This window comes from Pinus tabuliformis, chromosome 5_2, assembly GCF_031772625.1.
Source record: "Pinus tabuliformis cultivar Carrire ecotype Pingquan chromosome 5_2, CPIR1, whole genome shotgun sequence".
Lineage (NCBI taxonomy): Eukaryota > Viridiplantae > Streptophyta > Pinopsida > Pinales > Pinaceae > Pinus > Pinus tabuliformis.
Genome location: NC_142306.1, coordinates 285,107,413 through 285,133,999, shown reverse-complemented (window position 1 = coordinate 285,133,999; position 26,587 = coordinate 285,107,413).

The following is a 26,587-nucleotide window of genomic DNA, read 5'->3' as shown; positions in this document are numbered from 1 at the left end:
AGCCTAACTATTTTTTGAAGATTCAAGATTTATGAATATGATACTTCCAAAGGGTATCGCTTGTAAATAAGCATATTTTTTAGGGCTTGTCTTTACTATGATTTTGGAAATGTAGCATGGTATTGTACATTGCTAGATTGCCTTTTATAATTGTTTTGCTTGAATCATAATTTATGTATTGCTACCATTGTACAGGGCCCGAGGGTGGCCCTGTGCGGGCGGAGAGACATGAATATAAAATATGAGTGATTTTGAATAATTGTTTAAGATAGTTTATATAACTGATGTATGCATCGTATCTTCAAATAAAATTAATGTTTTCCATATTTTGTTAAATGAGAAGTTATGAAGCATTTTTATGTTGTTGGATTATGTCTTAAGTATGATAAATTTTATTGTTTAAATATCTACAATGCAATATCAAATTAGAGATATAATGTCTGTTTTATTCAGTATACAAATAAAGACTTTTGAATTCATTCAGTGATATAATTTGTTCATAATGTCATGTTTTTTTAGTTTTATAGTTGAAAAAATTTCATTTTCTTTTATATCTAGCATGTTGTGGTTGAAAACATGTTAAATTTATACTTAGGAAAGAAAAATGATATTCTACCAGAAACATTAATGTGTTTTTTTCCTTAAAATTTAACTTTGTTTGAGACATAAAAAATTGGTTTTATTAGCATTTTTTAAAAAGTATGAAAATTGACCCTAAAAAAAAAATCATTATTCCAGTATCAACACTTTCGTTCTGAAGCTATATTTTGCAGGAAAATTTCGTAGAAAATTTCGTAGTCACTGCCATTTTTAAAACAGCCGCAAAATTGACACCTAAAAAAAAAAAACATCGTTCCAGTATACACACTTTTCGTTTTGAGCACTGTTTTTGTGGTTTTTTTGAGGTTTTTGGGCCAGAGTTCCCGTTTTGAGTTTATAGTTCCCGTTTCAAAGTTTACATTGTTTTTATTGTAAAGAGTGGGAGGCTCATTTACTCTTTAAGAGGTAGGGATAATGTATGAAGTAAAACAAATTCTAATTAAAGTTATGATTTTGCCCCCATATCATCATATCAAAGGGATTTATCCATTTCAAAGTGTAAAAGATAAACTAGCATGGTATTAGAAAAATAAATCTTTTTATGATGTGTCCAAAGAGAAGATATTCAACGAGTCATTATATAGGTGCACCATGTCAGCTTCGGAATAAAGATGACCATCCAAAGCTTTTATAAGTCATAATAGTATTAATAGTACTGTTTTCTTTATCTTAGGCACAAATCCAACCAGATGGTCTTTTTATTCAAAACATAAAAGAGAAAGAAAAATGAGAAAATGACTAGCGATGAAACAATAAAGGGAAATCACAGTTATTCCTACACAACACAAAACCTATTGTTCAATTGATTGAACAACAATCGTTCAATCGTTTGAACAACAAAAGTCAAAAAACACAAAAGTGTTGTTCAATCAATTGAAGAGCAATCGTTTGAACAACAAAAATAAAACACGCAAAGGTGTTGTTCAATCAATTGAACAGAAATTATTAAATCGTTGGAATAGGAAAAATAAAACATGCAAAAGTGTTGTTCAATTGATTGAACAAAAATCATTTAATTATTTGAACAACAAAAATAAAACACGCAAAAGTGTTGTTCAATTGATTGAACATCAATCGTTCAATCATTTGAATGTAGAAAATAAAATGCACAAAATTGTTGTTCAATTGATTGAACAACAATCGTTCAATATTTTGAATGACAAAAATAAAACACACAAAAGTGTTGTTCAATCAATTGAACAACAATAGTTTTAACAACAAAAATAAAACACACAAAAGTGTTGTTCAATCGATTGAAAAACAATCGTTCAATCATTTGAACATCAAAAATAAAACACAAAAAAGTGTTGTTCAATCGATTGAACAATAATCGTTCAATCATTTGAACAACAAAAATAAAACACGCAAAAGTGTTGTTCAATCGATTGAACAACAATCGTTCAATCGTTTGAACAATAAAAATAAAACACGCAAAAGTGTTGTTCAATCGATTGAACAATAATCGTTCAATCGTTTGAACAACAAAAATAAAACACGAAAAAGTGTTGTTCAATCGATTGAACAACAATTGTTCAATCGTTTGAACAACAAAAATAAAACACGCAAAATTGTTGTTCAATTGATTGAACAACAACCGTTCAATCATTTGAAGAGCAAAAATATAACACATAAAAGTGATGTTCAATCGATTGAACAACAATAGTTCAATCATTTGAATAAAAAATGAAGACACGCAAGAGTGTTGTTCAATCGATTGAACAACAATTGTTCAATCATTTTAATAGCAAAAATAAAACACACAAAAGTGTTGTGAAATTGATTGAATAACAATCGTTCAATCATTTGAACAGCAGAAGTAAAACACGCAAAAGTGTTGTTCAATTGATTAAACAATAATTGTTCAATCATTTGAACAGCAATCGTTCAATCATTTGAACAACATAAATAAAATACTTAAAAATATTGTTCAATTGGTTGAACAACAATCGTTCAATCATTTGAACAACAAAAATAAAACATGCAAAAGCGTTGTTCAATTTATTGAGCATTGTTCAATTGATTGAACAACAATCGTTCAATCATTTGAACAACAAAAATAAAACCTGCAAAAGTGTTGTACAATTGATTGAATAACTATCATTCAATCATTTTAACAACAAAAATAAAACACACAAAAGTGTTGTTCAATTGATTGAACAACAATCATTCAATAATTTGAATAACAAAAATATTGCACGCAAAGGTGTTGCTCAATTGATTGAACAACAAAAATAAAACACAAAAAAGTGTCTTTCAATCATTTGAACAACAAAAATGAAACACACAAAAGTGTTATTCAATTGATTGAACATCAATCGTTCAATCATTTGAACAAAAAAATAAAACACGCAAAAGTGTTATTTAATTGATTGAATAGCAATCGTTCAATCATTTGAACAACAAAAATAAAACACACAAAAGTTTTGTTCAATTGATTGAACAACAATCGTTCAATTATTTGAACAACAAAAATAAAACATGCAAAAGTGTTGTTCAATTTATTGAAGAGCAATCGTTTAATCGTTTGAACAACAAAAATAAAAAAGCCAAAAGTGTTGTTCAATTGATTGAACAACAATGGTTCAATCGTTTAAACAACAAAAATAAAACATGAAAAAGTGTTGTTTAATCGATTGAACAACAATCGTTCAATCGTTTGAACAACAAAAATAAAACATGCAAAATTGCTTTTCAATCGATTGAACAACAATCATTCAATCGATTAAACAACAATAAAGGCACAAGAATAAGTGTTGTTCGATCACCAATGGAGCAGAAACTACAACTTTGAAGGAAGCAACACCTAAAACACAAAAACATAAGAGAAATCATAAAAGAAACAACATTTTATTTGAAAACAGTAAATAAATAAATTAATTAAGTTACAACAGCTATGATGTTATTCCCTAAGGGAATATCAATGTGTCAATGGAAAAAAATGATCTCTTACAAAAATGTTTTGGTAGTAGTGACGTGAATCTTCAAATGGAAATCAATTCTCCATTTCTTCTATTATGAATACTTAGGTAATGAATTGGATGAAATGCCCTTGTTTCATTAAAATTTCTTTCAAGAATCGCTCGTTCATAAATTGACCTTCTTTATTCTCCTAGAACTTGTAAAAAAACGAGTGTCTACCTGCAATAAAACATTAAATAATGGAGAAAGAGAGGTGATCAGGATCCCCTAATCCAATAATTATGCAAAAACAAACAAGTAGTTACTTTGTAAAACAGATCCACAGAAAAAATAACAAATTAAAATTATTAAGGAATTTAGACTTCTGTGATCCATAACATTGTTTAGATAATCTTCGGCAAAATCACATAACCAATCTTTTGTCGACGCGTTTTGAACCAACCAGTGTGGTTCATCGTCCTGACGATGAACCACACTGGTTGGTTCAAAACGCGTCGACAAAAGATTGGTTATGTGATTTTGCCGAAGATTATCTAAACAAAATTAAAATTAATTTATTACCTCCGGGAGAGGAGTGGCCAATCATGCTAACCTGTAGTGTTTTAATCATAACTTCTTTGTTTTTCATCCGATTTGAGTAATTCCAAAGAAAAATGAAGTTTAATTCAGAGGGATATCTCCAACGGTAACATGTTTTAAAAATTATATGATATGATATGTCAACTTTACTTAGAACAACCTGCATAACAGAGTCATTTTCGATTTCCCAGTTTAGACCAACAATTAATATTTTAATCATAACTTTTTCGTTTGATGATGGATTGAGCTGATTAAAATTGGAATTGAAATTATGTTAATTTATTTATCTCCAATAGAAATGAATTTTTAAGAAAATAATAATTGATGGGTCAATTACGCAAGTGAACAACTAGAAAGACAAAGTTTTAAAAGTGAAAATTTACAATAAACAGTCAGTATTTTGGTCATAACTTCCTCATATCATATCTAAATCAAGTGATTCAAATTTTCTTGTAAACTATATTCATAGAGGAGTATACCATATAGAAATGTTTTAAAAATATAGTCATTTAGGCCTCCAAAAACGGATTGTCCAAACTCTGTTCCTGAGCTGCCTATTAGGCACTCGGTCAATGTTTTGCTTATAACTTTTTCATTTCAAATCCAAATGAAGTGATTCAAATGGGGTTGGGAAGTAGACATAAAGAAATATTTATTATAGAAACAGGTTTTAAAAATATTTCCTTTTGGTCCCTCAAAACATGACTGTCTCGACTGTGTTTTCAGAACTTTCATCAAACTCGCGAGCCAAAAAATATGATATTCAAGAAATTTTTCCATATTGGTGATAAAAATGAATATGAGTGTTTTAAGAACTATTATTTCCAATATAATACATCTACAAACACAGATAAATTAAAATATTTATCACCGATGTTGATTTCCACAGCATGTTGCAACAAAAACAACTATTTTTACGTTAAAAAAATGTATTTATTTATGTCCTTATTTATTTTATTTTCTACACTAACCTACTCTGCTTTGAAAAATGAATACACTTATGTAAGTATCCATTTTTGAAATAAGGCTTCAAGTATGGACATACCAAAATTTAAAAAATGCATATTAATAAATAGTAGGGTATGAGAAGTGAACTTCCCTTGAAACGATTGTGTCAAAGATTGTTCAAGTATGGAGTGATGCTACAAACAAATGATGGAGTGAAACCAATCTTCAATATATCGTTTACTTTCTTGGCTTCTCATAGCCATCATATCATGAATTTCTTGAGTTTTTAAAACGGCTTGTTGATGCAGACTAGAAGAAACCACATTTTCTTCCATAACTTCTACAATTTTTGGATTTGAAACATTGCCAATCTCAATATAAGTTTTCTGCAATGGTGCACGTGAGATAGAATGGGTGGGAAGGGTAGGTAAATTTTGCAGTTCAACAGTGTAATCATGTTGTACTGATTTATTATGGTGAGGATGTGGAATGAGTTGAGCAGGAAATTGTGTAGGGCATGAAGGATTTTGATGATGTAGTTGATTGGGTTGTGTGGATGGTTTTGATAGATAAGCAAGATGTTGTGGAAGAGCTGGTGAAGAATATGGATGATGTGTTTGTGCTACAAGATGAGGGAGAGTAGTCATGCAATCATAAGACGAACCATGCCAAACTTGTAGACAAGATTGGTGGGGGTTATATTGAGATTGACATGACTGCCCTAACACATGAGTATTCCATAATGGATTATGCAAGTAACAAAATGGAGAGGAACTGTTTTGAACCATACACGTAGGTCACAATTTCCATGGTTTTGACCTTGTTACAGCTTCCCCATCTCTTTGATATGCTACTTCCATCCTAGATAAGGAAGAGTGACTATCTATGGGATGCTCCTTTTGGCAATGAGGGAAAACCACTTCTTCAATTTTTTGATTTTTCTGAACCTGCAAAACATCCAATTGTGAATTTATAGAGCTAATAAAATCGATTTTAAAATGTTCAAATAAATCATTGATTTTAACTCCTATATCTCTATTCCTGTATTAGATTTGGAAAAGAAAGAAGAAACTTCTCTAGAATTCTTACCAACCTTAAAGATTCCTCTTGAATACCTTATGCATAATTCACAAACATCATCATATGATAACTGAAAAATATCTCCTTTTCCCATTAGATTTAAGAGTTCTAAAGAATCATCTTTGATTCTTTTAAGAATGAGTGTTTTTAAGATCTCTTTTTTTAAATGCTTATGCTTTGATTTTTGAAGGTTGTAATGAAATTTATCTACATAGTCCTCCAAGCTTTCATCTTCCCCTTGTATCATATTGAAAATATCTTCATAGGCCTTGCAATAGTCTTGGTACTTCTTGAAGAATATGTTCTTCCTGTCCTCCCATGTTTGGATGCAGTTCCCACCAAGGCTAATGAACGATGAGAGAGCTTCTCCTTGTAGAGTAAGAGGAAACACTTTCAACCTTTGATCATTAGTACAATAATCATATCCTCTACAACGTACTTCAAACTCAAATAAAAATTTATCCGGATCTTCGTTTGCCAAACCATGAAAATTTGGTAGAGAAGATGGGGGAATTATATGCATTTGTGTCACTCCTAGATCTTTGATATGGAATTCAAAAGTAGAAATGTAAGCCATTTCTTACCATCATAGAAGATATTCTTCATGTGTTTCTTCGACGCTCCTCCTTTAAATGTTACTATCAATTGGTTAGTGGAATGGGTGGTGCTTACATCACCACTTAGTGGAATCATGAGATTTTTTCTTTCAAAATTCTACCTCTAAAATTTCTACTTCTATCAATGCATGCTATGTGACCTAAGCCTGTCTACTGAGGGTAGACCCATCACTGGTTCCCCAAGATGCACATGTAGGTTCCTACCTTCCGTCTTCAATATATAGCTCTCATGAAGTCAGGTATGCATCTACAACCAGATATTAGTGTGGTAGTGAAACTTGACTGTCTCCCCGGAAATGGCGCCAAATGTTAGGTAAAATTAATTGCTTAATAAATAAATAAAACAACTAATCTCGTAAACATTAATTATCAACCTAATGAGAGTCATTTTATTTCAAGACAATAGGAAAAATATATGCATAACAATACCAAAAGCTAACATTGGTTCTATATGATTGTGTTCTATACTATCAAGCTCATTTAACGAGAACTAAAATGTAAGACTGAATAATAAAACTAAAATTGAAAAGAAGAAAGTAAATGACAGGAAAAGCAATTATGCTAATCACACAACTTGAATCATTGTTAAATTAAACCACACATTGAAGAATTGGAAATTTAATCTATTGTGCGCAACATAATTCAAATTCTAATCTACAACATTAAATTAAATGAAATCTAGAAATTGGATGAAATAAAAAATCTGGAAAATGCAGCATACAACAAATTAGTTAAAATAAAGGAAATCTCCTTTAAGGAATGACAATTGAAACTCAAATAAACAAATACATAACTACACTAATTTACATGTTCAAGGCAGCACCTCATCCAAGGTAGTGGGCCCAGCTGCCCAAGAATCAGTTCCGCCTTGGGAAATAACTCAGATCAAATTACAAACAACATATGTAGAACTCAATGGATAGCTTCCTTGATTAAAACATATGAGAGAAATAATTACAGCATAATGAACCTCTTAGCTTTCCAGCAAATTCAACAATTTCTCATCTCCCATCTCTCATTTCTTATCTCTTCTCTTACATCCTATCTAACAATTGTCTATATCATATCTCCTAATTATCCTTCCATTATCCCCTAATTCTCCTCCTATTCTCTTTCCTCCCTCTTTGATCTTTGTTTTCGTTTAAATACATAGAGAGTAAAGGGAAGTTACAACAAATATGATTACAAAATGATTTCCATTACAAATTTGGATTGTACAAAACAAATTGATCAACAAGATCATATCTAAAAGATCTTTCCATCAACATTGAGCAGGAACAAGTCGAATTTGATATTGCTATTGGAAGAATTTGGAAAATAGTCGCAACAACAAATCTAAGAAAATAATCTTCAAAGAAGATTCTGTGTATCTTAATACGGACCAAATTTTGGAAAACTACTCATTCCAAAATTAACTCGGTCCATTCTGGAAAAAACCATGTTTCATATTTTCTAGATTCTCCTTCATTTGTCCAAAATGTCCAATGCAAAACTGTCACTTCTTATTCCAGCAAATTTCTGAGTTGGAGTATTTAATTTTGAGTTGGAGATCAAATTTGCAATCTGGAAAAGATCTTGGAGGTTAAAATCATGAGTGATGTTACAACAAATCCATTAGTAAACCATCATTGGTAAAATCATGCATAATAATCATCAATTTATTAAAAATAAAAGAGAAAAATGGTATTTATCCATAAGAGCATAAATAATTATAAAATGGAATTATATGATAAATAATGATAAATGGTATCATAAATAATGGTAGAAATGGATGAAATAGGCGTCAAAAAGTGATAATAATATGGACAAATTAGTGGCCCAACACCTTGGAATAATATTGGTCACATAAGTGATGGGCCTCTAAATTATACATAAATTAAGGCCCATTGGGCCACCCTTCAGCACATTAAACCTCTCTTTTTGCATTAGATTATGTAATTTTAACTATAATATGTTTATTAGGAAGGTTTATGAATAATTGCATATTTGTGCCTAATATTATTTATTTTGTGGAATATTATGAGAATATTGGGCATATTATGGAGATTTGGAGGAGGAGATCATTTAGGGACTTGCTCCCTACTATAGAGAGATCAATATTAAATAATAAATAAACAAGATATTCTAGAATTTTGGCACAGATTGTGGAGCTCCAATGATTCATAAAATCTAAGAATGTGTCCCCTAGAATTTAATGCAGATTCCTAGTATTGGGAACTAGATCCACTAATCAAGGGATCTTGGTTGGGAAAGATTCCTCCTTTCATGGTGGATGATTTCTAATCATTTTGTATAATTAGAAAGTCTAATTTTCCTCTAGGGGTAGATTTTTATTAGTCTTCTTGTGGAGAGAACTCGTATTTTTGCAGCTCCATTGTCATTTCTTGTAGGGATGTAATTGTATTGATGGAAATAATGAAGATTGGTGTCATGTTCAGCTTCTAAACCTTGTTCTCCTTCATAGGAATATGATTTTCCTTGGGCATGGCCATCCCAGGAGCCTCAAATCCTTTTTGTATTATTTACTTTTCTTCTTTTCACTTCTAATTCACTTGCATCTCTTGTTCTTGCTTTTTTCTACTTCTGCATTTAGTGTTGTTGATTTCATGTTGTAGGATTGCATTAAATGGTTGAAGTAAGTAATTTTGTAGGATAAAAATCTTCATTTTATCCTTGAAACATATTTGTAAGGTCATAGTAATCATTGATCTACTTGGATTAGTTTTCTTATTCGCAAATCTAGATTTATGGAAGTATTTTATGGCAAATAACAATAAATTTCTGCTATTTTTTAGGGCATGCTAACGAGATTCAATCGACTTGATTCTAATTGCATAAGATCAAAAACAAAATCTATTTACTAACAAAAATTGACCCATTGGATTTTCAGTTGAGTAGGTTAGGCATTTGATAGATTTACTAGCTCACTAGTTCTCGAATTTCTAGATTTTAGACTAGTACTTTTCTGCTATTTTTTAGCATGGGTTAACAGAGGTATTTTTGAGTGATTCTACTTGGAATGGAGACCTCAGACATCTGATTAAATATAAAAAAATTCCATTCCAATCCAATTTATGTTTTATTTTTTTGGTCATTTGGTGAATTATAACTCCCTATAGAAAATCCGTTGTTTCTTGTAGTAGTACTACAGGAAACCCTGTAGTAGCCTGCCAACATGCATATACTTTCTCAGATTCACTCAATAAGCTTGGTTTTGGCCCCTTATAATTGAATCATTACCCCTAGGCTCTAAATAAATGGTTGAGGAAGAATAAAAACCAATTAGGACATGCCTTTTTACAATGTAGATTAGGCTTATTTATTTGAATTCATGCTCTTAGGATTTCAATTACAATTTTTTGTTCTTGGTTAGGATTAATTTCTTTTCCAAAGTAAATTTTCCATTTATGAAATTAGTTTACGATTTGATTTACTTACATTCACTCCAGTACATCATGACTTCAAAGGAAGGACACATTGTATGCTGCACATATAGTGTCGATACCTCTTAAGTTTGTACGAACCTTTGGTTGATAATTAAAGTCGGTAGCCTTGGGAGTTGCAACATTCTTGTTTTAATACCGAGGCTCATTACTTTTTGGCACCATTGAAGGGGTGGTGTCAAAGTATGCATTGTTTTCCTCCCTAATTGATTCATTTCTTTTACTTTTTGCAAAAACAAAAAATATTTGCATTAGGCATATTTCATTTCAAAAACATAAAAGTGCATTGCATTAGCATTTTCATTCAATCATAAAAATAGAAAAAAAATTATAACACCAACACACACCCCCATTTGATCACATGGTGCAGTAAGAGCCACATCACCATCGACATTTGCTGGTAGAAGAAGAAGATATGGCAAATAATGTAGAAGAAAGGGATGGAGATGATGACAATGTAGAAGATCCTCTCAAATTTCCCATTTAAGATACTAATGGTAGTGTGCACATCAAGAACATCCTTCCATATTTTCCTCCAAAATTTCATGGCCTAAGGTCAGAGGATCCATAAACCTTTCACTTTGAATTTGAAATCCTTTGTAAATATTAAGGTTACTTGTTAAACACAGAAAAAGTGAGATTGCTTCCAGTAACATTGAAGGATAGAGCTCTTAAATGGTTCATGTGTTTAGGGACTAATTCAATAAGGTAATGGAGTGAGATGCAAAATAGATTTCTAGAAAAATATAAAGATCATGATCTTAAGGAAGAAATATTTAGAATGAATCAAAGAAAAGATGAGAGCCTTCAAGATCTAATAGAAAGATTCATGTATAATGTTAAGAGGGAAAAAATACATCATTTAGGATCCAACACACTAAAAACCCTCTTACTTAGAACAATTAGGGATGAGTGGATTGATATTCTTGATGTCATGAGTAGAGATGATGTGTACCAATTATAATTTGAAGAAATTTGTGAAACATGCAAACACATATAAAGAGGAAGGGCAAAATTATGTCAATCAACATCAGGAACAGTAAGTCAAGATAAACTTGGAAGTTTGTTTAATGACTTAAAAGATAAATTCTTAGAAATCTAACCAAACAAGAAAAAATTTTAAGAAGGCAAAATGAGGAAAACGAAGATGATGATATTTGTGTTTTCCATGCAATATCACATGCTATTAAATATTTCCCCTCGATACCAAGGTTGAAGGAAGTTTACCAAGAGGACAATGGAGCAATTCAATCACCAAAGCAGCTATGTTATGTAGCTCGAAGATGACCATGACAACTTATTCGACTTGATATGATGCAAGAGCCTAATTCAAAATTTCAAGCTTGTGCACATCCATCTCAAAGTAATTGGAACACACCCTTTCCTTGGAAAAATTGGTCATCTCAACCCCAAAACCAATCTTTACTACAAGGTTGGAAAGGAACTTATTGGAGCCATCCACAATATCCTCAACATTTTCCTCAATATCCTCCAACCCAACTCTATGTTATCCCTACTATCCACAAACACTACAACCACAACACCAACACATCCATCTCAAATATCCACTCCCACTCAGCTGCCTGTACCACCATTTCCAAACCCACACATTGAAGTAGCACAACCCACTTACAATGTTGAGTTACAACACTTCCAAACATCTCCTCTTGAGCTAAATAGTATTGACCATAGCTGAGGAAGAGTATTGCAAAAAAGAGATTCTCTTGATATCATTGAAGGACTACATCAAGAAGAAGAAGGCTCAAGTGAGAATACCAAAGGATCATGAGCTGTATTTGATGAAGAGAAGACATCAAAATTAGAGATTGAGAAAGCTCCCTCATGGTTACCATCAAATCCTCCATGTGTTCAAGAGAACAATCATTAAAAAGAATATTTGAATTTCATGGAAGAAGAAGACATCCAAGGTGATCCAAATCAGAAAGTGGACCAAGGGCATAAAATCTATATTGAAATATGGTTCGAGATAGTCACTAAGTTGCAACAACACTCTCTTCTTCAACTGTGTTTGATATCATCAAAGTCAAAGTATTTGATCTCTTAAATCCAGGTACATGTCAAAGCATACATTTCAAGCCTACACATCAGTTTGTCTATCATCTTGATGTGCACATGGCTCCATTGGAAGTATTCTTATACTTGAAAGTGATTTTGTTTTCCAAGTAGGGTAGGGTAGGGTAGAAAAATAAGAGAAAAAATAAAAATCTTAGTTGAAAACCTCCTTTGAGGTGCCTGAGATTAGCTCATTGATTGAAAACCTCCATGAGGTTGTCAATGGTTTGAAAAACAAGATAAAAAGAAAAGATCCTAGGTGAAAAACTCCTTTGAGGCACCTAGGCAAACCTACTAGTTGAAAACCTCATTAAGGCAGCTAGTAGGCCTAGAAGAAAAAGGAGAAAAGAAATTTTTTTCCATGTATCTCTCTGATGAATTAGGTTCCCTCTATTATATGGAATTTATATCTACAGATAAACGCATTTTCCCTAAGTGCATAGTTACATTTAGAACAACAGAAAGAAAGTGGTTTAACATTTTCCTATAATAGATAGATGATATGAAGGAACTTGTAATCTTTCGCTTCCTTGATCTCCTTTGAATTGCTCCCATCGCTCCCACTCGAACTAAATCCGCTCAATTGGTACTTGTCAATAGAAACATAAGATGAAAACAATCAAATTATACAATCTATCTACTATAAACCAATGGAATCGACAACATTGAAACATATATGCATCATAGATATGAACAAGAATATGGGAAAATGAATAAACAACTTTATTGATGTAGAAGGAAGAGTTACACCCAAAGCGGTATGATCCCATGTCACTCATCCAGCTTCAATCCAAGCCCTCGTCACACTAAAACCACATCAATCCAGCAGCATAACATTACTTGACATAGGTGTGATAGACCATAGGTATGATAACCATCAAGTAGATAACCCAACCCAAATAGTCATAGATATGAAGTGAAAGTGTCATGTTCAAGAGTGAATTTCTACCATAAAGTGATTTATCCCTTTTCCCATTTTCCCCAGTGTTTTCTAACCAGTACCTCTTTAGTTTTTAACAAGCTCGAGGAGGATAACATATGCTTGTAGTATAATTCCAGCCTTCTAGTGAATCCATCACTATATGATGTTTTAACGAGTTTAGCGAAGGTGAAACTTGGTCTTGTCATGATGGACAAGTTTGTCGCTATTTGATGTTTTAACGAGTTTAACGACAATGAGAACTCGATCCTTTTCATGTTTAGAGAGTTTGAAAAGCGAAAAAAAGAAAAATCCACAAGTTCTTTTCTGTAAATTTGTCTCTCAAGTCCTAAAAAGCGTAAAATAATACAAGAGAGAACCCATTGACCATGTTCGATCAACGTATTCCTTTTTCGTAAGTAATTCATCTCAGCTCGGAAAAGGGTTAAACTCATATTGAGTAGATGTTGTTTCCAATCCATTTACAAGTTGAAAAAGACAAGCACTCGGTAATCTTTTCATATTTCGAGAGTCTAAAAAGAGCTTAAAGAGGAATCCAGGGGGGCTCCTTTTTTGATGTTTAACAGAGCTCGAGAAAGAGATAAAAGTATGCTCGGTGGTAAAAAAATACAATTCATGATCATGCATGTAAAATTCACTATATCAGCTATAAACCTGCTCAAAGAAACACTAAACAGATTAAATATACCTATTTCAATGGTAAAAATAGGTAAAAACTATAGTTTATTCATTTAATGAACATGAAATAACCATAAAACAAGAATTTACCAAGTCATTTTCACCATTTGATATTTACCATTCAATTTTGTGCTCTGAACTAGCTTTTACCTCAAATGATTGCGGGAGATTATGCAGATCATTCTTTGTGTCATCAGGACCAGGTAGGAGATCTACCTCTTCTCTTTCGTTTAATGTCACTCTTTTTTAGTTTTAGGCAAATTTTTTAGGGTTTTAGGGTCCCTAGGGAAAATATATCTCGCCCTGGGATCAGAGCAGCCCAATGCATCAAAAACTACACTGTAGTGTAGTCAAGAAGAAGGGTACCTTCTCTACATCACACTATCTCAAGACCATGGCTGCACTAGGCACAGTTTAGAAATTTGTTTCTTCTGTTTTACCCAAAATGTCTTCAATTTTTTGCTTGCAATGGATCCTAACTAAGCTTATGATTTGATTTCAGGCTTTGATCGGATCAGAATGTCTATTACTTGGTGTGAAAGAGAACATGAAGAACAGGATATGGTTGCCCTAAATGATCCTGGTACTTTTGAGGCGCTCAAAGACTGTGGGTTACTCAAATACTTCAGGCTATCTGGGATGAGGCAACAACTAGAACTATTGTAGTTCTTGGTTCATTCATGGGATCCAGCAGAATAGGATTTTCACATAGGGGGCAACATGCTCCCTATATTGATCGATGATATTTACTTCCTTACAGGATTGTTGAGACGTGGTGCCCCTATATCTCTCTTAGGTTCTACCTGTGGGGGTGAATCAGTCAGTGTTGGGAACAGGATCCCCCAAGGACAATTTTGGGGCTAAATGCCCATGTTTTGGGACAAGTTTTGTAATAAAGTAGTAAAGTCTCCACATTTTGTGGTCACAGAGCACACAGGTGTCATGATTCATGAAGGGTTGTCGACCCTTATTTTGTAAAGTGTAAATTCGGTTGTAAAGATCCACCCATGGTCTGTGGACCATGCGATTGTATAAAAGGAGCTATGTAAGTAAGCTCTAAGTAGTCTTAAGTTTTTGGTAGTAGAAGACAAGGCTTGGAGTCTTGGTAGAGAAGTCTAAGTGTTTCGGGTCTTAGCATAGGTAGAGGCTCGGTAGCTGAGTACATAGAGGCCTAGGGTGGAAGTGTGCAGCTGAGTGTGCGGACCCCTACAACTGTGTGTGCAGGGCGGAAAGAGTCTATAATAATATGAAGATATCAATAAAGAGAAGTATTCTGCAAATTTTGTGTATCTATTTCTTGTTAATGCATCTAGTTATATTGCATTTTGGGTCTAATTTACAATGTTCATGTGATGCGCGAATGTATGTGACTGTATTAGCTAATCAAACGCAAGTAAGAATATATGTTTACATTGTGCTAACTATGATTGCTTAGTAAGATACATAATACACTTGAGATAACTTGGGAACCTATACAACATGCTGTCATAGCAGTGCGAAAATACCTGGATCACGGGTTAAGTTTGCGCGCAGGTACTGAAGGGCAAAATAAAGCACTAGATTGATAAAGCCGTAAAGCCTAGTGACCTGTGCGAAAGTAGGAACAGAGGGTATAAACTGACATCATGGCCATCTCAGGGTGCGGAAAATAGGTTCCAGCATCCCCCCATACTGCTTCAAGTGAGACTTCGGTCTGCCCTCCGTCGACTGATGCTGAAAGGTCCAGTAGTGTAGGGATTTGTTTGGCTAACTAACATTGAACCTAGGTTAGGTTCCATATAGCCAACAAATGTTTCTGTTGCCAGCATCAGAATCTACATAAGAGATGTTGTATGTTGTATCACTGGAATCCAACTAAGAAAGAGATCGAAGGCTGGTTGGATAGGAAGATCCACGAATTCGCGGCGCAGGAGAATAGAAATTTGCGACTAACAAAGGAATAGTGGCTGGACAGGTACCTATATACAGAAATCCACGAGATCTTTTTATGTTCCTTTTTGGTTGAGCTATACGAGTGGATCGCGAAGCTAGAAGATAGTTAAGGAAGGTGGAGACTTCACGGTCCTATTCTCTGGACCCTAGAGTTAGTACAGAGACTAGAAACCTCTCAGCATAAGATCACCTATGCTGTCGATCATTGGTTCGACGCATCATAGGAGGATTTGTGACTAAATTCCCGGTCGATACCTCAGTTAGCTATAGTCTGGTAGAGCAACACTATTCAAGGGTCCACGAGGTAAGTACTTGAAGTATTTGAATACCTGGATTAATATATTATTGTGCAAAAAATGGGTTATGTAGCTACCTTGATGTTTAGAGCTATGCAAAGTGGAACGACTTACAGGAATGAAGGAAGAAAGAGTCCTGAATATAGTCCATTGACATCACCTCCATTGGGTGATGAATAGGGAGTAGTGTAGGCTTCTCTGTGAAGCACAATTCAGTTAATAAGACAAGGAATCCCATGACTCCCACCTCCACCCATAGCACCTCCAACTTCACCACCATCACCTGCGACTTCACCCATACCACAACCACCTCCACCGCAGTTCAGCATGGCAAATTTTGTGAAGCTGCATTTTTTTAAAGGCTTGGGAAATGAGGACTTGGACTAGTTTTAGTTCATTGTGAAAGCTGTATGGTAAGATCAAGGTGCTATAGATGATCACATGAAGAAGTCAACATTGGTTATTGCTTTGCAGGATCACGCGCGAACCTGGTACATCAAGTACTATAATGATAACCCAAATTCTAGGGTGTTAGACATCCAGACTGCATTGAATAAAGAGTTCAATAGGCCTAAATCTGAGGCACAATTGATTGTTGGGTTCAAGGAAATCATGATGAAACTAGGAGAGATGCCTTGGGAATTGGATCAAAGGTTGAAGTGTAAAATCCATGAAGCTAATATGAACTTAATAGATGGACAACATCGCGAGTGGTTCATGGCTTCGATCCTACCACACCTAAGGGTTTCACTGTCACAACAGAAGATTACGACTTAGGCAGAAGCCTTGGAGATTGCAATGAGACAGCACAAAACACCAATGCAAGATCCGAATCTTGGGGTTCAACAGATCCATGCGCATTTGCAAAATATTTTCCTTGAAATGGAAAATCTAAAGCAAGACAGAACGGTTTGACCAGAGGTGCGTGATGAGATATGGTGCCTGAAATGTAAGGTTCATGGGCATGACAAAGACCACTGCCTGGTATTTGCAAATTATATTGTAGGGGGAGGGCCGATGCCTTTTAGTTCGGAGGCCCAAGAAGCACCAAGCACGGGGCCTACGTTGTGGTGCGCTATATGTCAGGTAGCAGGGAAACATATGACTGATAACTATCATTTGAAGTAGAAGTTTGTACAAGCACCGCAACAACTATTCTACAACTTCTGCAAATCAGTAGGGCATGATTAGCACAACTATAGAAGTTATGAATTGATGATGGATAGAACTCTCACCTATAGTGTTCACGTAGAAACGCGCCCCCCTGACCAGAGCACAGGGATAGTGCAAACAGGATTTCAAGGGCACGGACGAGGCTGAGGAGGAGTAGGACCTGGCAAAGGTTGGGGATAGCTAATTTGCTACAATTGTGGAGGACTAGGACACTATTCTCCTGAATTCACTAACCATATGTGACCGTTGTGCAAATATTGTACTCAGTTTGATCATGAGACAAAATACTGCCCTACGCTGATAGCAGGGATACGCGACAAAGGGGTGCTACCACCTCAACCAACTCAGAACCTACAGATGATGAGGTCTGAGCCTCACGAAGAGGATCCGAATGTGAATATAGTACTCCGAAGTGGAATTGAAACAGGCGATGATAAGGGAAAACAACCCGAAGACAATGCATGGGTTTGCAAAGCTTCAGTGAAGGAGGCTGAATTTGATTTGGAGCATGCACGCAAAACGTTCATGGAAGTATAGAAGAGCTTCGCTAAGGCCTCCACCTCAGGGAATAAGCCTGATGAGGAAATGGACCCTTCTATGCTTACGACCTTTCTAGAAACCTACATGAAGCTACTACACAATAGAAAGGTTGTGAAGGGATTAAAGGAGCTTATAGATAAGTGAACCGTGTGTGGTACAAAATATTGGTAAGCATAAAGCCAAGATAGGATGAGGGATGACACCGATTGTGCAGATATGAGAAAATGAAATGGAGCAGGTTATTTTGGATCTGTGGTCAGACGCAAACATCCTACCCAAGTAGACTTGGGAGAAGATGAGAACACCCATGGTGCAGTGGTCTTCAATTCAGTTAAGGATGGCAAATCAACAAAAGATCATCCCCATGGGATGGTTGCAAGGAGTAACTGTAGATATTGAAGGTGCAAGTGCATTGGGTGACTTTGTAGTAATAGAAATTGTGGATGACAGGAACCCCTACCCTGCACTCATTGGCATTGATTGGGCCACCAATATGAACACAGTAATCAACCTAAAGAAGTGAAAGATGATATTTGAAAATAAATCACTCCGCATAATAGTACCCTTACATCCTGTTGAAGGATCATGCTATACTGAACTAGTCTGCGATTATGAGAGCGATGATGATTTGGACTGCATATATAAGATAACAATGTGAGACCAAGATTGAGTGAATCCAACAACGGATGGAAGAGTTACATGGGATCGCGAGAGTTCCTGTAACTCATACTTTGATGATGAATTAGAGCGCTGGAAGAATCAGCTACATGAAGTAACCACACTAAGCTATAACATGATGACCCGGTTGCTACACTGTGTATCGTCAGAGCTAAGAAATATGCCCACTTATGATGGCTTGAATGACGTAGATGTATTTCTGGATGCATTTGAGAGGGAGGTCCCAGAGAAGCAACACTTCCAGGCTTTGGACTCAGTACTGCGCACTACGCCCACAGGATCGTGGGGTACACAAAAGGGTAGCTTTGATGATTGGCATGAGTGTAGGAGGATGATGAGAACATGCTTTGGGAAACCGAAGGTATGAATGACAGGCAAATATGATGGGAAGGATGATTCGTATGCACACTTGGCCAAATGGGCTCAGGCCTTTGGAGTGAAGCCCCAACTGGAATGGGTGCACTTGTTCTGTCATACCTTGGATGTCATCCCGATGAACTGGTAGTTGGAAATAGAGTTCCTCCACGGTACAGGTGAATGGGATATTCTACGCGAAGGATTCATAGCAACATTTAGCTTTGAAGACGGGTTTGACTGTATTGATGAAGCACTACAAGAAGTGAAAGCAACAATATTTAGGATACTGCAGGATCCTTTGGATCTGATTCAACCTGATTGTACTACTCAGTTGAGCCACACGCTGGAATGCTATAACGTGACCGTTGAAGAAGAAGATGAGGATCCATGAAAGATTAACATCCCTGAAATAGAGGGTCACCGCAAGGTTGAGGGACCGCAAATTGAGAATATTGATATAACCGTGCCACTAAAAATGAAACAGGTGAATATTGGTATGGATTTGGAACCCAAATTCATGAAGATTGGAGATTACTGGGATGGCACGATGGTGGATAAGATCGTTGAATTGCTCCGTGAATACCATGATTTTTTCCCTACCAAGTTTACAGAGATAAAAGGGATAATTGGAGACCTAGGCATTACGAAGGCCATGTTAAAACCCAATGCAAAGCCAGTTGAGCAAAGACCTTACTGCCTCAATTCGATGTATAAAGAGAAGGTCCGCTTAGAGCTAGACAACATGCTCATGGCATGCATCAGTGACCCCATAGAAGAATCTGATTGGGAAGCGTACTCCTTCACTGATGGGTTCTCTGGGTACCATCAAATCAAAATCGCGCTAGAGGATAGAAGCAAGATGACCTTCGCAACTAAGTGGGGATGTTTTCAGTACATTGTAATGCCTTTCAAATTGAAGAATGTGCCTACGAATTTTTCGTAGGTAGTCATTGCTGCATTCAAGGAATTTATTCATATGTTTCTGGAAGTGTACTTTGATGTCTAGACTATGTTTGGGCTGGTGAAACTCCATGTGGCAAGTTTGCGCCTAATGCTAGATAATTGTCAAAGGTACTAGATCATGCTCAATTTAGAGAAGTGCTTGTTTTTGTTCCTTTTGGGACTATTTTGGGTCATGTGGTCTGTATACAAGGACTAATGGTAGATCCCATGAAGATTGTTGTGATACCTAACTTTGAAGCACAGAGGAGTGTGAAACAACTATGCGCAACCTTAAGACATACTAGGTATTACAGGAAGTTTATCAAGGGCTATGCCCAGATCACCATGCCTGTGGAGAAGTTGTTGAAAAAGGATGTCACGTTTTGTTGGAACGAGGACTATAAGAAAAATTTGGATGTATTGAAAGAAAAGATGGTCACTGTGCCAATTTTAGTCTTCTCGGATTGGAAGAAGGAGTTTCATGTACATGTCGACTCATCAGGTATAGCGCTAGAGTAGTACTAACACAGGCTGGTAAAGGAGAATTGGACCATCCTATAGTGTTCGGAAGAAGAGGTTATCTAAGGCTGAGAAGAACTATTCCACCACCGAGCGTAAATGGTTAGCCATGGTATACACGCTCTAGAAGTTTAGACATTATCTGGCACTGGAGTAGTACTGACATAGGCTGGAAAAGGAGAATTGGACCATCCTATAGTGTTTGCAAGGAGAGGTTATCTAAGGCTAAGAAGAACTATTCCAGCACTGAGCGTAAATGGTTAGCCATGGTATACGTGCTCTAGAAGTTTAGACACTATCTGGTGGGTGGACATTTTAAGATGTATACGGATCATTCCACATTGAAATACATGGTCAATAAGCCTATGTTGGAGGTGAGAATCTGTAGGTGGTCGTTATTGTTCGAGGAGTATGATTTTGAAGTTATTGTGAAGCGTAGATGACTGAATGCAGGACCAAACCATATGTCTCACATCGAATAGGGGAAGAGCTCACTAATTTGGAGCAGGGATTGCCTAACGTGCAGCTATTTGTAGTTCGTGTACCAGATGGTCATTTTGAAGACATCATACACTTCCTAATGACAGGAACTGCCCCGGAAGGTTACACCATCCAGCAGAAGGAGTTAGTGGTGTGCGCAACAGAATTTTCTGTCATTACCAGGCATTTGTAAAAAAATGTGGTCTAATGAAATATTGTGATGATATGTACTGAAGTTTGAAAGGAGCAGTATCCTCGCAGATGGTCATGGGGGCATCGCGGGAGGTCATTATGCAAGAAGAGCAACCGCACAAAAGATTCTATGCATAGGGTTGTTGTGGCCAACCCTCCATCAGGATTCAAAAGCTTACTGTAAGGAGTATGATGTGTGTCAAAGGGCGGGTAGGCCATCACAGAGGGATGAGCTGCCTTTGAATCCACAGATGATGTTACAACCCTTTGAAAAATGGGCGATATATTTTGTGGGACCCATTTAGCCCCAAGGGAAGAATATGTGAGCGCGGTACATTATCACCGCGACTGAGCATTTGACTTGATGGGTGGAGGCACAACCTATGACTGATTGCACAGGTGTGACTTCTGCGAAGTTCCTCTTTGATTATGTATTGACTCGATTTGGCTGTCCAAATATTTTGATGAGTGATCGTGGTACGAACTTTCTGAACTAAACAATCAACGTGCTAAGGGAGGAATTTCAGGTATATCACCAGAAGAGAATGACTTATCACCCATAGTCTAATGGTATGGTGGAAGCATTCAATAAAGTGCTTGAGAATTCACTGACCAAGGTTTGCAATGCTCAGCGAAGTGATTGGGACCTACACATACCCGCAGTACTATGGGCCTATCAGACGACATGCAAAACGTTGACTGGACAGACACCCTTTAGTCTTGTATATGGTGTAAGCAGTGATGCCCATGGAATACTGTGTGCCTAATCTACGCATAGTGGCACCAATGGGTATGCAGAATGGTGGAGCCCTGGAAGAGAGGCTCGCGCAACTAGCTAAGCTAGAGGAAGAGAGATTTCTAGCTTGATTTCACCAATAGGTCCAAAAGCAATGTGAAAAAGCATGGCATGATCGGCACATTAAGCTGCACACTCTTAAGGTAAATGACTTGGTTTTATTATATGACAACATGTTTGGTAAATTTCCAAGGAAATTTAGAATGCATTGGTTAGGGCCCTATGTCATTAAGGAAATTACCGATGGCAGAGTGGTTCGGTTGGTTAAATTGAATGGAGATCCCTTCTCAGGAAAGGTGAATGGCAGTCGATTGAAGCCATACACTAATGGTCCGACCATGTGACTATATGAGGGTAGCATAGTCTTAGCACTCCAAGCAGCTAAAAGGAGGCGTGGGACTATAAACTAAATTGCTCAGGTTGTGGAGCTGTGCGATTGGAGGATTGTGCGAAGCAAGGAACTGTCACAGGGTTCACGATAGCACGAAGGGCACTGCGCTACCCAGGGAGAAATCGTGCAGGTCAGCCAAAAAGTGACTGTTAAAGTCAATGTTCATGATTTGATGGTAGAAATGCGACCAAATGGAGTGGGCGTTAGCATTTAAAATGGACTTTATGGGTTAGATCCTTGAAAATCTGCCACCAATCTAGAATTAATGAAGCGAATGTGGGGGTAATGGTTTGATTTGAATTCAAAATTTCCTATAAGTTACACGTGGCTGCCCAGCGAAAAACACTTGGCATTTTGAGAATTGAGTTGTTGAGCTCTCAGGCGCACATGAACCGAGAATTATTTGAAGCTCTAATAGCGAGTTTGGCATTTGAGAAATTACCAGAGGCAACACGAGAATCATTGAATAGCACCATGTCAGCACCTGCAGAAGCTATGGACACCAAAGAAATGATAGCCAAGGAGGCAGTGCTGAAGGTTGTTAGGGAGGCATAATAATTTTCCCTGGAGGTTGTAGAAGTATTATCAGAAGTTCCCAAATCACCATGGATGCCTAGACCAAAACCGACCCCAACCAAGGAGAGTGAAAAGGATAAGAAGGTCAAGCAGCCTGCGCTACCAGTGCGCACATCGCTGAGAAGAAACCCACCAAAGCACAACCCCACCGTGCAGGAAAAGAGTAAAGCTATTGATCTAGAGCCAAAGCAGGAAGAAATTGAAGACATCCCCACAGATGATGAGGACTTGGGGATAGATGTAGAGGAAGTTGAAGTCCATGGTGTTGAACCTATCTCTCAGTTGCTTGAGTACATCCATCCGCGTAAGGGCAAGACAAAGGTGTTGAAGGACATTGACGAGAACAAGGTCCCCTTGCAAACCCCTCTGCTGTTGGACAATATTGTCTTTGAAGGACCATTCTTGGGGTGAGTTCCTCTGTTAAAGTTGGAAAACTGGGACCTAGCTAGCTATGAGAAGTTCCCACACTTGGTGACAGAGTAGCTAATGCACCACAATATTGATACAACCACCGGGATGACCACATTAGAACCATAGAAGTGGCTCAAGGGAGTAGAAAAGGTAGCTCTACTCAACCTGCTATTGGTGTCGCACAACAACCATACCCCCATTATAATGTTGGTCATCAAGCAGTTGCTATGCTTGGTGCACGATGGGTGTCTGTGGCTAGAGGAGCCAATACCCATCACTAAAAGATTGATTCATAGGATCACGCGACTACGCTACATAGAAGAAAATCTAGCCATGATGTTTGGCAGAAAAGGTGGCGATCAGGCCCTTGCAGAGGCCATTAAGGAGAAATCTAAGCTTGTGAAGAAACTGCGAGGCTATTCCATCTCAAATATCAGTGAACTTGCAGTCAAGGTGGCCACACAGATTTTGGTAGGAAAGGTGATGAGGAAGTGTCATGCAGATGAGATGCCAGCACCTATCATCGCATTAGCATCCCAATGCACCGAAGGAGTCTAGTTCAATTGGACACACTACCTCTGCGGTGAGTTCCTCGCGAATTTCCGCGAGGCGCAGGAGCTCAGCAAGACCTTCCACTATGTGTGGCTCTTGTTGTCTATTGTGTTGGTAGCATGGGAGCTTCAAGAAGATAGTCAATTTCCCTCAGTCACACCAGACAGACCAAAAGCAGTGAAGTACACTTCGTTATGGGAAACCAAGGATGTGCAGTGCATCAAAGATAACAAGATCTTTTGGATCTTGATGGAGATGAACATCCGCATGGCTATCACTTGTAAACTGCGGTTGTCGCCTAGTGTGTTTTCCAACCTGCACGGCTATATGGAGTTCAAGGAAGATTTTCACCATGTGTCGATCAGGGCATGGAAGGATCCTACGCAGACATGGTATGGCTTTCCTTACTTGGCAACAGATGACACAATTGATACAGTTCTTGATCGTTGGCTGGCAACATGGTGCACTACATGAGGATTGGCGGTGGGAGAGAGAAATTTCGCCGCGCAGCGAGAGAAGGAGGAGGCCAAGATCAAGATGGTGCAGTCGGCTGAGAAGAGGAAGAAGGAGGCCGCTAACAAGGCCCGGGTGGAGTGCGATGTAGCCCAACAAATAGGTGGAATAGAGCAGTGCTCTGACAAAAGCGCGAGACTGACTTTGCCCGAGACAAAGGAAGAAATGGACAAGCAAACATAGCAGAATGACGCAGACCCACATGCAACGTCCACTCACAACAAGTGTCCAAGGGAGAAAGAGAAAGGAGGGTCGAGGAAGAAATCAAAGGCCGCTAAGCCATCATTGGACCCAATCACCCTCACAGAAGGCGATTTGCATGACATTGGAGACACGGTGCAGGATGTCACCGCAGAGGCCCTACAAAAATTTGAGCAGAAACAACAACTAATATTGGGGGCCATCCAAAGAGCTCTGCAGGAGCTACAAACCCACACGTGACAGGCTGTCATGGTGTCCACTAGTCTCGCTATCGGCACTTCAAAAGCTGTCGAGATGTTGTGTGCGAAGGTATATAGCGCGATAGTGTTACCTGATGGAGCAATGACCATGGAGAATGAAGCTAACAAGCCCAGTGTCAACACCCTCAAGGGAGTGGGGTTGAATCTGGCAGTGCTCCACCTATTATAGGATGGAGTGATTGTGGAGTTGAGGGCCCATGGACACCACACTTTACAGGTGATCAGCGAGCAGAGGATTAACAATCAGCATATGGCCTTACAGCGAGACTCTTCCATCACTGTCGTGATCAAGGTAACTAACAAAAACAAGTGTAAAATTCAGGTCGTGGAGGAGGCATGCCGAATGGTCCCAGATTTGGCCATTCATGAGGAATAACTGGTCGAGGTGCGCATCTGCAAGCTTGATACAAGGGTGCACAACACTCACACAGAGATGTCTAGGGTTGAGATGGAGTTTAACCTACAGATTACCAAATTACAGTTGAAGGCGCAGCCTTCAACTCCACCAGAAGTAAAGGAGCAGCATGCAACAACTGTCACAAAGGCGATAGCGGCAATCGAGAGCGCAGTAGGAGACTGCACACAAAGTTTTGAACAATCATTCATGGTCCTCACAAGCCTGCAGGAGGACCATAATCTACAGTGGCTGGAGACAGAAGCGTGAGAGCTGCAACTATGCTATGATGAGGTAAAAGGTACAGTGCCAACCGTCGTGCTCACCCAGAGACTAGCAAAGCTATAAGAGGCCAAGTAGTTGAAAGAACAGGTAGATGCAGCGCAGCACAAGGAGGCAGTTCTGAAGGCATGATTGAAGCCTTGGTTTGATGATGCTTACGCAGTCATTGCCTCTATTGAAGGAAAGCTTGTGAATCTACAAGCAACTCAGTAGAAGATTTAGACCGACAGTTTAGGATCAGTGACCGAGCAGATGGTTGAAGAAGCAAAGTACGTGGCCACACAGTGCACTACCGAGGTTGTGGTCACACAGCTTGAGCTCAGAGGTCTTTGCACCAAGATCTTCGCATCCACAGAGTGACGTGAGGGTGAGTCATGATGTTTGTGTTTAGGGCCTGTTTGGAACAGGATCCCCCAAGGACAGTTTTGGGGCTAAAAGGCCATGTTTTGGGACAAGTTCTGTAATAAAGTTGTAAAGTCTCTGCATTTTGTGGTCGCGGAGAGCGAAGGTGTCATGAGTCATGAAAGGTTGTCTACCTTTATTTTGTAAAGTGTAAAGTCTATTGTAAAGATCCACCCATGGTTCGTGAACCATGGGATTGTATAAAAGGAGATAAGTAAGTAAGCTTTAAGTAGTATTAAGTTTTTGGTAGTAGAAGACTATTCTTGGAGTCTTGGTACAGAAGTCTAAGTGTTTTAGGTCTTAGCATAGGTAGAGGCTGTGCAGCTGAGTACATAGAGGCCTAGGGTGGAAGTGTGCAGCTGAGTGCACGGACCCCTACAGCTGTGTGTGCAGGGCAGAAATAGTCTGTAATAATCTGAAGATATCAATAAAGAGAAGTATTCTGCAAATTCTGTGTATCTATTTCTTGTTAATGCATCTGGTTATATTTCATTTTGGGTTTAATTTAAAATGTTCATGTGATGCATGAATGTATGTGACTGTATTAGCTAATAAAACACAAGTAAGAATATTTGTTTACGTGACTCTAACTTTGATTGTTTAGTAAGATAAGAAATACACTTGAGATATCTTGGGAACCTATATAACCTGTTGTCGTAGTAGCGTGAAAGTACCTAGATCACGGGTTAAGACTACACGAAGGTCAATCTTACACCTTCGCGAAGGTACTGAAGGGTAGAATAAAGGGCTAGATTGATAGAGACCTAAAGCCTAGTGCCTTGAGCGAAAGTAGGAACATAGGGTATAAACTGACATCACGAAC